Source organism: Anomaloglossus baeobatrachus, chromosome 3, assembly GCF_048569485.1.
Source record: "Anomaloglossus baeobatrachus isolate aAnoBae1 chromosome 3, aAnoBae1.hap1, whole genome shotgun sequence".
NCBI lineage: Eukaryota > Metazoa > Chordata > Amphibia > Anura > Aromobatidae > Anomaloglossus > Anomaloglossus baeobatrachus.
The window spans coordinates 252,868,282-252,880,627 of record NC_134355.1 but is presented as its reverse complement, the minus strand read 5'-3'; positions in this window follow the sequence as shown (position 1 = coordinate 252,880,627).

Genomic DNA, 12,346 nt, shown 5'->3' with positions numbered 1-12,346 from the left:
AGACTTAAACTCGAGACGCTACAGAGACCGAAGGATGAGGGGGGGCTAGCACTACCCAATCCGGGAATATATTATCTGGCAGCTCAGAGTAAACATTTCAGGGAATGGGCAGATTTAGGGGTGGTGGACCCAGCATCCAGACTGTTAGGGCATGTACTGCATCGGAAACCATTAGTGTTCGGACTGGAGGACGGATCATTTGGGAGAATAGGAAAAACGAGCCCCACACTTAGCTTGATAAATAGAATCTGGAGGAAGATCAAGCAAATAAGAGGGATTACAGCAATAACTGAATTCTCTCTGTTGTGGGACAATGAAAACTGCTCTGAGATATACAATATAGGCAAAATTAAGGAATGGGCACGTAAAGGTATATGGTATATGGGGCCAATTCTTAGCCAGGGACGTCTAAAATCGTTTACACCATACAGGATGAGTTTGGGATAACCCCACTTGGGTGGTACAAGTATAAACGGTTGGCACATGCAGTAGTGGCTCAGGATGTTAAGCAATCATTGCTGGTACAGGCAGACCTAGTACTGAAATATGTGTGTAGTAGTGGACCCACAAGAGAAATCATATCTAGTATATATAGGGACCTACTGCATACATATTTGCTTGACCACCCTGTAAACACTAGGACTAAATGGGAGGCAGAGATAGACGGGATCACTGATGAGGTATGGGATAGTGTTTTGGAATACATACCGAAATTATCAATGAGTGAACCAGCAAGATTATCCCACCTCTACGTGGTGCATATAAATCCTGGCTAATATGTGTAAAATGGGATTGAGGAGTATCTCCGACTGTCCTAGATGTAATGGAGAAGGTGTCAGCATTTTCCACATGATGTGGATGTGCCTGTTACGGGGGGCTGTCTGATAACCTAAAGGAGTATCAGACAGTCAGGGTCCACCGTGCAAAGACTCTGCTGCAGACTATGGCAGAGTGCAATACCTCTGTTAACTCACAGAAGGATATAATAAGTAAGTAAAGCAATTCCTCCCTTACTTGGAGGGTGTGTGGAATGATCTCTGTTAATAATCACAGAGACAAAGGCAATGTGTGCGAAATGGCACCTACCTAGGTCCGCTCTTCTAGTGGTGCAAAAGAGACGAACAGCAGCGTAAGCCGCACAAAGCTCCTACCTGCGTTCGCTCCACTAGTGTGCGAGGACACGAACCACTAGATATGGCACCTGCCTAGGTCCGCTCTTCTAGTGGTGCAAAAGAGACGAACAGCAGCGTAAGCCGCACAAAGCTCCTACCTCTGTTCGCTCCCCTAGTGTGCGAGGATACGAACAACTGCCAGACGCAGTATAAGGAACGTTACCCTAGCGGCAACGTCCACCTACGAGTCGAACCACAAGGCCCAGCCAGACCATGTGCCTCAGGCACCTGCCTATGTCCGCTCCCCTAAGAGGTAAGGATACGGACAGCAGCCGAAGCTGTAAGGTATAAGAACGCTACCCTGCCGGTAGCGCTCACCTAGCATAGACAGAGGAATGCCTAGAGGAACGCGCACAGAGCGTCTACTCTTATGCATGAACCAAGAGGACTGAGCGCCATGCGGCGTGTGTCAGGGTCTTATATAGACTGTGTGCCTCATCCAAGATGGAGGACACCAGAGCCAATCCGCTGCCAGAACGACAGGAGTGACGTCATGCTGGCCTATCACCGAGCAAGGCATCACAAGCACATGACCAGCGACCAATCGGCATAGAAGGTGTCAGAGACATGTGACCTCGTGTCAGCGATGATGTCACCCGCACATGTGCAATGGCTCCAAGATAGGACTTAGTCTCCGGCGCTCGCACATGTGCAGTAGCAAGAAATCTGGACTTAGTCTCCAGCGCTCGCACATGTGCAGTAGCAAGAAATCTGGACTTAGTCTCCAGTGCTCGCAGCAACCGTAACAGTGCCCCAGGTTGGCACCCTTTTGGATAACTGTTCTTAATAGAATAGAAGGAGCTTATAGATGTAAACTTCTCTGACAACCCCTGGTATGTCTTCTAGGTTACGTGGAGGAAATTAGAGTAGACAACAATTTTAAAATAGTGATAGCCAGACTGCTGTATGCGGCAAGGAAAGTAATTGCCAAACACCGGATGCAGAGGGACCCCCCGACTAGAGGGGAATTTGTTGCATATGTTAATTATATTGTTCGAATGAAGAGAAGCATATATGGAAAAAGGAAACAACTTGCACTTTTTGATAGACTGTGGAATCCGTGGTTGCAATATGGATAAATATTAGAGTTAAGAGATGTTGGACTATGAGCAGAGATAGTTCTATACATTCCAATATATGCTATTGAAGGGTTAAAATGTAAGATCTTTGATATTGATATAGGTAATATGTACGCTGAGGGGGCAGGTCGTGGGGTTGTTGGGGAGGGAAAGTTTGTAGTTCTGCTCATTATTGCTGAAAATATAACACATGTTTTGTATACTCGGTGAAAAATAAAAATGTATCTGATTAAAAAAAAGAAATAAAACACAACACAATTAGTGACTCAATCTTTATTGAAATAAAGAACCTCCCTCCGCAGTAATCCTGGATGAAGGGTCCCGTGCCGCCCAATCCGGATCCAATATCATCTGATCGGTTTGCTGGAAGGCAAAGCGATCAGATGATGTGTCAGGTTCAAGGGCCTGAATCATATGACACAGCAACTGATTGTATAAACAGCTTTTATACAATCAGCTGATGCATCAGTGCAAAAAAAAACTACACACTTCTGTGCAGACTCCTGTCCGACAGCAGCAGCCAGGCGGTAAAAAAGCCCGCCTCCCCGCTCAACTTATAGTGTCAGCTGATGCCGTCAGGTGACTGCATCAGCTGTTTTAAAATATTTTTATAAGATAATTTGAACATAAGGGTATATACAATGCAATACAGTACAATACAGTACATTACCATAAATAATAATTAAAAGCTTGCCATAACCTAGTTACTTACTCATATTGTACATAAACATTTAACGTGACTGCATCAGCTGATCATCGCTAGGTCTGAGAGAGAGAAAAGAGAGAGAAAAGAGAGAGAAAATAGAGAGAGAAAAGAGAGAGAAATGAGAGAGAAAAGAGAAGAGAGAGGGAGAGAGAGAGAGAAGAGAGGGGAGAGAGAAGAGAGAAAAGAGAGAGGAGAGAGAAGAAAGAGGGAGAGAGAGAAGAGAGAGAGAGAAGAGAGAGAGAAGAGAGAGAGAAGAGAGAGAGAAGAGAGAGAGGAGAGAAGAGTGAGTGGAGAGAGCAATGCAGCCTCATTCCGTGAACTGCTCCGATTTTAGAGGTGTGTCCCGCGGCTCACAACTGATGTCCGGCTCCTCCCCTCAGTGCATAATAAATTAAATTATAATTATAAAAAATAAATAACAATTATAATTTAAAATTAAAAATAAATTCTTTACCGGGACGGCCAGGATTCGGACTCGTGAACTAATTCTCCTTAGGCAGTAGCTCTATCCATTGAGCCACTGCCTCTAGTGAAAAGCATAGGAAGATTTGGTAATCTTGACCTCTATATTGCAGTAGAGAATCCAGAAGCAGATTGTTCAGCTGCAAGGATGGATGGATGGTGAAAGGAGGAAACACTGTCACCATTCAGCGAGCTAACCGCTCAATCTTCCTATTTCAGGTTTACACACGCATTATATGGCTTGTAAATTTCCTTGCATTCTGGCCACGGTGCTCATTCCAATATAACAGTGAAAGGAGGAAACACTGGCACCATTCAGCGAGCTAACCACTCAATCTTCCTATTTCAGGTTTATACATGCATTATATGGCTTGTAAATTTCCTTGCATTCTGGCCACAGTGCTCATTCCAATATAACAGTGAAAGAAGGGATCACTGGCACCATTTAGCGAGCTAACCGCTCAATCTTCCTATTTCAGGTTTATACACGTATTATATGGCTTGTAAATTTCCTTGCTTTCTGGCCATGGTGCTCATTCCAATATAACAGTGAAAGGAGAAAACACTGGCACCATTCAGTGAGCTAACTGCTCAATCTTCCTATTTCAGGTTTATACACGCATTATATGGTTTGTAAATTTCCTTGCATTCTGGCCACAGTGCTCATTCCAATGAAAGGCCACGCTTTTCCCCCTGACCTGATGGTCGAATAAAACAGCTTTTTTTACCGCATATTTGGTGAGTGCCTTCCGTCTCTTTTCACATGGACTGGATGGATGAATGGATGGAGGGATGAATGGATGGAGAGATGGAGGGATGGATGGAGTGAGGGATGGATGAATGAATGAATGAATGGATGGATGGATGAATGGATGGATGGATGGATGGAGGGATGGATGGATGGATGGATGGAGGGATGGAGGGATGGATGAATGGATGGAGGGATGGATGGATGGTTAGAGGGATGGATGGAGGGATAGAGGGATGGATGGAGGGATGGAGGGAGGGATGAAGGGAGGGATGAATGGATGGAGAGATGGAGGGAGGGATGGAGGGAGGGATGGAGGGATGGATGGAGGGATGGATGGAGGGATGGATGAATGGATGGAGGGATGGAGGGAGGGATGGAAGAGCAAACACCGGCACTACTGCACTCATCCTTGCACACACGCAGGCACTACAGCACTCATCATCCTCGCACACACGCAGGCACTACTGCACTCATCATCCTCTCACACACACAGGCACTACGGCACTCATCATTCTCGCACACACGCAGGCACTATGACACTCATCATCCTCGCAGGCACTAAAACCCCCATCATCACTGCACATGCAGGCATTACCTCAGTGACGTCCCCGGTGACAACGCGGCTCACTTCAGTTGCTCCGTGGATCTGACGCAGAGTGCTCGTGTTCTACGGCGCTCCTGTCAGCTTCATGTAGCAGAGCTGGATGCGTCGCGGGACCTCTGTGGATTACGTCGAACCTGGAGGGGTATTTGGGGATTTTAATAAAATGGGGAAAGAGGGTTTTTTTTTTGTCTTTTATTCCAAATAAAGGATTTTTTGTTGTGTGTGTTTATTTACTTTCACTTACAGGTTAATCATGGAAGGTATCCCAGGGAGATGCCTGCCATGATTAACCTCATTATTACCCCGATTGCCACCGCACCAGGGCAATTCGGGATGAGCTGGGTAGAGTCCCGAGATTGTCGCATCTAATGGATGCAGCATTTCCAGGCGGCTGCTGGGTGATATTGTTAGGGTGGTGGGCTCCCCATAACGTGGCGCTCTCCATCCTGACAATACCAGCCTCCAGCTTTGTGGCTTTATCCTAGCTGGTATCAAAATTGGGGGGAACCGCATTTTTTTTTTTTTATTATTATTATTATTATTAGTTATTTATTTTACTGCATGATATAGACCCACCCGCCTGCGGCTGTGATTGGTTGCAGTGAGACAGCTGTCACTCATCGTGGGGGCGTGTCTGACTGCAACCAATCATGAGCGCCGGTGGGCGGGGAAAGCAGGGAATACCAGATTGAATAATAAAGCGGCAGCCATTTTCAAAAGAGAAGAAGCCACCAGAGCTTTGTGACAGCCGTGCAGCGCCGCGCCCGTGATCGGTGAGTAGCAAAGAGAGAGGGATTGTGCTGGGGATGCAGGATGCATGCAAATACACAACGTGCGCACATAGCCTTACTGTGAAAATCCACACTTTTGGTGATCAAACCGTTATCGAACGTAACTTGAACTGCCGAACTTGAAGCAAATAGTTCGAGTTCGTCGAACGACTCGAACACCGCCCAAAATCACTGGAATTTGAAATTGGCGAACCGTTTGAATCGAACATCTCTCAACTCTAGTTATTAGTTTGATTCCCAACCAAAAGATCACTGGTTTGAATTGAGGAGCAGCCATGAAGATGATTTCTCCAAGCAAAGAAAAACAGCATCATTCAGCTCATCAATAGCAGTCTCTCGGCCAAGAAAATTGCCAAACTGCATTATGTGAGTGCCTTGACAGTTGAAAAAATCTGAAATGAAGTCCGTTTATCCATTCAAAAGCCAAGAGGTAGATATACAGGCAAAATATCAAAGTCAACAAATTGGCTTATCACAAGGTCTACCATTTCTGGTGCAACAAACACTGCAGTGGAAGTAGCTTGTATGCTTCATAATAGTGAGACCACAGATGTCCAGGCAAGCATCGGGTGACACACATTACAGAAGTCTAGAATAGTGGCCCAAAAAAAGGTGAAGAACCCTCAACTTCAATATCATTAGAAGAATTGTCAGCTCGAGTTTGCAGAAAAAGTATGAAAAGTGGACAGTAGAAGATTTGAAATGGGTGATCTGGAGCAATGAGACGAAAGTCAATAGACTAGGCTTTGATGGCTCTGGAAGAAACAAGGCAAGAAATCAAAGCCTGATGATAGGGGGTTGTTTCACAGCTGGTGGTCTCAATGCTGAGCTATATGTGAATATCCTACAAGACGAGTTACTTCATACACTTGAATACTATGAGTATGAAAAGGGTGACATAGTGTTCCAGCAGGAAAAGGAGACTGGCAAAAAATGATTCCATGACAATGAAGTTGAGGTGCTAGATTTGAATCTCAAAGTCCCGACACCTCAACTCAATAGATTGCTTGTGGATGGAGTTGAAGAAAATCTGTATACATACCCAAGTGAGTTGACCAGAATGCACCAACATTGGGAACGTGTAAAAGTAACATGGGGTCAGATTTTGGTCAATACATGCTTGAATCTGATTGAAAAAATTCCCAGAAGGATGTAGGCAGTGTTGAAAGCCAAAGGTGAATATACAAAATACTAACAAAATAAAAATTAAAATTTAGATTTTTAGGAGCAAAATAATGTAGTGACATGACAAAAATCTGCATAACTAATCATATGCTAAATAGTCAAATTTATGTATGAGATAGCCAAGATGATTGCCTATAAATTGAGTGTAGTCTTAAATTTGAAGCTGTAATGAATGATCAGAAAGGGAGCCTGAAAGTCAAAAGTTCCAAACATTGTTTCCCTTTTGCTCATCAGTGTATTCATGTACTCATGGCTGCTCTGGTGATGTATTTATATACTGTTAGTGGATCTGGTGATGTATTCCTGTGCTCTTGTTGGGTCTGATCCTGTACACATGTAACAATCCATAATTTGGAAGTTTTCATGATACATGGCCATGATCTTAAAGTATTGTGCGGTCTGTAAAGTTAAAGGTTACTACATTTGTATGTATGCTAAAAGCATTAATGGGGTTGTCCAGATTTGTGATGAAAGTCTGCAGTCACTCTCTGCGATGCAGAATTCTGAATCCTCACAACATGCACAGTGCATGCAATCAGGATTTTCCGGTGTTGATAGTATAAGCAGAAGTTTTGCAATGACAAGTTTGTGATTTACATGCATGTGGTCACATACCAACTAGACGAACATTGCTTCACTCAATTCACTTGTGTTGAGTGAGCCATACATGTCTAGTCAGAATGTAGCTGTAAGTATGCAAATCCCATGCTTGAGTTCACATGACCTGAAAGCGTGTGCTGCCAGCCTGAGAATACCAACCCTCAGCTGTCGACTTTATCATGGCTGGGGATCAAAAATGGGCTCGACCGCACGACGTTCATTGAAATTATTTATTTATATAATACTAGAAGGTGGCCCGATTCTACGCATCGGGTATTCTAGAATTTACGTATTGTGTAGTTCATGTATGATTTTTGTTATATATATATATATATATATATATAGATGTTGTTGTGTGTAGTTACCAAGTGTTTGTGTAGGGGCTGTACATGTTCTGGGTGTTGTCTGGGTGTGACGGGGGGGTGAGAGCGGTGTTGTATGTGTGTTGCGTTGTTTGTGGAGCGCTGTGTGTCTGTAGCGTTGTGTGTGTGTGTGTTGCGCGGTTTGTGTGTGTGTGGTGTGTTTTGGGGGGAGGTATGTTTTGTGCAATGTGTGTGTTGTGCGGTATGTGCGTATATTTGTGTGTGCCGCGGTGTTTGTGTGTTGGGTGTTGTGTGTGTGCAGCGTTGTCTGTGTGTGTGGGTGTCTGTGTAGGGCAGTTGTTTGTGGTTCCCAGTGTGTGTGTGTGGTGTGTTGTGCAGTGCGCGCGCGTGTGTGTGTGTGTGTTGGGGGGAGGTGTGTACTTCCCATCGTGCTCCATCCCCCATGCAGCGCACTCCCCATCGTGCTCCATCTCCCATGCAGCGCACTCCCCATCGTGCTCCATCCCCTATGCTGCGCACCCCCCATCGTGCTCCATCTCCCATACTGTGCACTCCCAAACGTGCTCCATCCGCCATGCTGCGCACTCCCAAACGTGCTCCATCCACCATGCTGCGCACTCCCAAACGTGCTCCATCCGCCATGCTGCGCACTCCCAAACGTGCTCCATCCGCCATACTCCGCACTCCCCATCGTGCTCCATCCCCCATGCAGCGCACTCCCCATCGTGCTCCATCCCCTTTGCTGCGCACTCCCCATCATGCTGCATCCCTCATGCTGCGCACTCCCAAACGTGCTCCATCCGCCATGCTGCGCACTCCCAAACGTGCTCCATCCGCCATGCTGCGCACTCCCAAACGTGCTCCATCCGCCATGCTGCGCACTCCCAAACGTGGTCCATCCGCCATGCTGCGCACTCCCAAACGTGCTCCATCCGCCATGCTGCGCACTCCCAAACGTGCTCCATAAGCCATGCTGCGCACTCCCAAACGTGCTCCATCCGCCATGCTGCGCACTCCCAAACGTGGTCCATCCGCCATGCTGCGCACTCCCAAACGTGCTCCATCCGCCATGCTGCGCACTCCCAAACGTGCTCCATCCGCCATGTTGCGCACTCCCAAACGTGCTCCATCCGCCATGCTGCGCACTCCCAAACGTGCTCCATCCCCCATGCTGCGCACCCCCCATCGTGCTCCATCCCCCATGCTGCACCAGCATCAGCCTCTCTACCCGCAGCATCAGCCTCTCTGCCCGCAGCATCAGCTTCTCTCCTCCCAGCATCAGCCTCTCTACCCGCAGCATCAGCCTCTCTACCCGCAGCATCAGCCTCTCTGTCCCCAGCATCAGCCTCTCTCATCCCAGCATCAGCCTCTCTCATCCCAGCATCAGCCTCCCTCCTCCCAGCATCAGCCTTTTCTGTCCCCAGCATCAGCCTCTCTCCTCACAGCATCAGCCTCTCTCCTCCCAGCATCAGCCTCTCTCCTCCCAGCCTACCCCAGCCTCAGCCTCCCCCAGCATCAGCCTCTCTCCTCCCGGCATCAGCCTCTCTCCTCCCGGCATCAGCCTCTCTCCTCCCGGCATCAGCCTCTCTCCTCCCAGCATCAGCCTTTTCTGTCCCCAGCATCAGCCTCTCTCCTCCCAGCCTACCTCAGCCTCAGCCTCCCCCAGCATCAGCCTCTCTCCTCCCAGCATCAGCCTCTCTCTTCCCAGCATCAGCCTCTCTCCTCCCAGCCTACCCCAGCCTCAGCCTCCCCCAGCATCAGCCTCTCTCCTCCCAGCATCAGCCTCTCTCCTCCCAGCATCAGCCTCTCTCCTCCCAGCCTACCCCAGCCTCAGCCTCCCCCAGCATCAGCCTCTCTCCTCCCAGCATCAGCCTTTTCGGTCCCCAGCATCAGCCTCTCTCCTCCCAGCCTACCCCAGCCTTAGCCTCCCCCAGCATCAGCCTCTCTCCTCCCAGCATCAGCCTTTTCGGTCCCCAGCATCAGACTCTCTCCTCCCAGCCTACCCCAGCCTCAGCCTCCCCCAGCATCAGCCTCTCTTCTCTCAGCCTACCCATCCCAGCCTTCCCCAGGATCAGCCTCTCTCCTCCCAGCCTCCTCCAGCACGCTGTGCTCCTCTGCCGACACTCACACACCCGATCGCATACACTCACACACACCCGATCGCATACACTCACACACACCCGATCGCATACACTCACACACACCCGATCGCATACACTCACACACACCCGATCGCATACACTCACGCACACACACATTGACGATATCGCACATACGCGCTTATACTCACAACATCCGGAGATACCACATGCTTCTGGCCATGTGATCCTCCGGCAGGTCCTGGAAGCTCACAGCACAGTATCGCCGCCGAGAAGCAAGCGATATCCCAGGATGTTGTGAGTATGTGGATGCGATGTGATGTGTGTGTGAGGTGTGTGTGTGTGAGGTGTGTGTGTGTGTGTGAGAGCGAGTGTGATCTGATGTGTGTGTGTATGTGTGTGTGTGTGCTGTTATGTGTGTGTGTGTGTGTGTATTTTCCGCCGCTGCAGGACCTTGATGCGCTGGTAACTATGCTACCATGGTTACCAGCGCATCTCGTCCCCCGCTCGCACGGGAGCCCACACCAGCATACGCCGGCCAGCCCCAGCAATGCGAGGGTATGTGTCGGCTGGTTTGGCGGCATACGCTGATGTGGGCTCCCAGGAGTACAGTACTCACCTGGTAGTCGTGGCTCACTGACCGTGTCGGTTCGGGGAATGCGTGGGGGGGGCGGGGCCAGAGCTAGCGTGCATTGCGTGAGGGGGGCGGGGCGTGGCCGAGTTGCCAATGCCTGCAGGGTGCCGGGGCGAGAGGCCAATCTGTGGGGGGGCAGAGCCTGGGTGAGCGGCCGGCCAATCCATGTGGGGGCGCAGCCTGGGCGAGCGGCCAATCTGTGCGGGGGGCGGGGCCATGGCGAGCCCAGCGGCCAATCAGCTTTGTGTCACCGTAAGGACACAATTTTGGAGCAAGACAGACAGACAGACAGACAGAATAAGGCAATTATATATATAGATTTTAAAAAAGCAGCATGGAGTCCCTTTTATTTTGATAAACAGCCAAGATAAGCACATGTCTGGGGCTGCAGCCTGTAGCCATATGCTTTATCTGCGCTGGGTATCACAATATAGGGGGACCCCACAACAATTTCTTTTATTTATTTTTATACTATAGAGACGCACATAGAATCTCTGATTCCAAGCAGACACGCTGTCACACAGGGTGGGGCCGATCTGGCTACAATCAATCACAAAGCGTGGGACTGCCAGTTGGCGAGGGAAGCAGTTTATATGCACGAGTGAAAATAAGCAGCCCCGGAACTAGCATTACAGCCACACAGAAAACTTAGTAAGTATAAAATGCCTTCTCTAATCCCCCTAGCCCTCTCTACCACCATTTTAAAGTGTATGATTTGGGGTCACCATAGACTTATATAGGGTTCAGCGTCCGGCTAGATATCTAGAATCAATTCCAGCACCAAACTGGGTTTAGAAAAAAAAATCCGGTTGGACCCGGCGATTCTGGATATCTGCGGGTTTGTCCATCACTAGTGCTGAAATCAGATTACTACAAAACATACAATTTTTATGCTTGTGCTCAGATCTGTTCAACCATATTACTAGTTTCAATAGTAAAGTCAGCATTACAGGTTTCCATTAAAGGAGTTGTCAACTTTATTTTAAAAAATGTGTTGGAGACATGATTTTGTGGTACTTGTGGTCCTCTTCCTTTCTGAATGACCACCTCCTTATTCTACATAACTGCACAGCTTTCCTCAAGAGAAAGCCACAAAGTTTGGACTGGGAGAGTGGTCACCACTTACTGATGCATAGTCCTGATTCAACAGAATAATGCAATTTTTATTTGTATCTTTTGCTTAGCGTAAATTCCTGGATTCTCACATACTGATTCTGCTCCCAAGCCTTACATTGTCAGTTAGGGTTATCTGGCTAACCGCTACTCGGATGCCTCTGCTCTGTGCCAGTCATTGCACTGGCTGCCCATATATCATAGGATCCAATTCAAACTGCTTGTTCTCACCCACAAAGCTCTCCACAGTGCAGCACCCCCCTACATCTCCACCCTCCTCTCTGTCTATCAGTCCACCCGTTCTCTACGCTCTGCAAGCGACTTTCGACTAACATCCACACTAATTCGAACCTCCCACTCCCGGATCCAAGACTTCTTCCGAGCTGCACCAACCCTCTGGAACGCTCTACCCCAAGAAGTTAGGACAAATCACAACTTACTCAGCTTCAGACGCACCCTAAAGACGCATCTTTTTAGGGCGGCCTATCACACTCCCTAATCAGATTCGATTCACATAGTCCCTCTACAACCTCTCACAACATAGCTCCACATCAAACTCCATGGCACCCAAAGGCATCTCAAGGCTCGGGCCCACTGGTCCAGGAAACCATTATCCAGCCCCATTTCCGTGAGATGGTTGGATTGTCATTGTAAATAAGCACTTGAACCTTGCCTCTCCCCCCATCTCATTGTAGATTGTAAGCTCTCACGAGCAGGGTTGTATTTTTTTTTCCCCTCTAAATATTGTATTTCTATAACTGTTACTTGTTTGTATATGATCCTCCTGAATTGTAAAGCGCTACGGAATATGTTGGCGCTATAGAAAT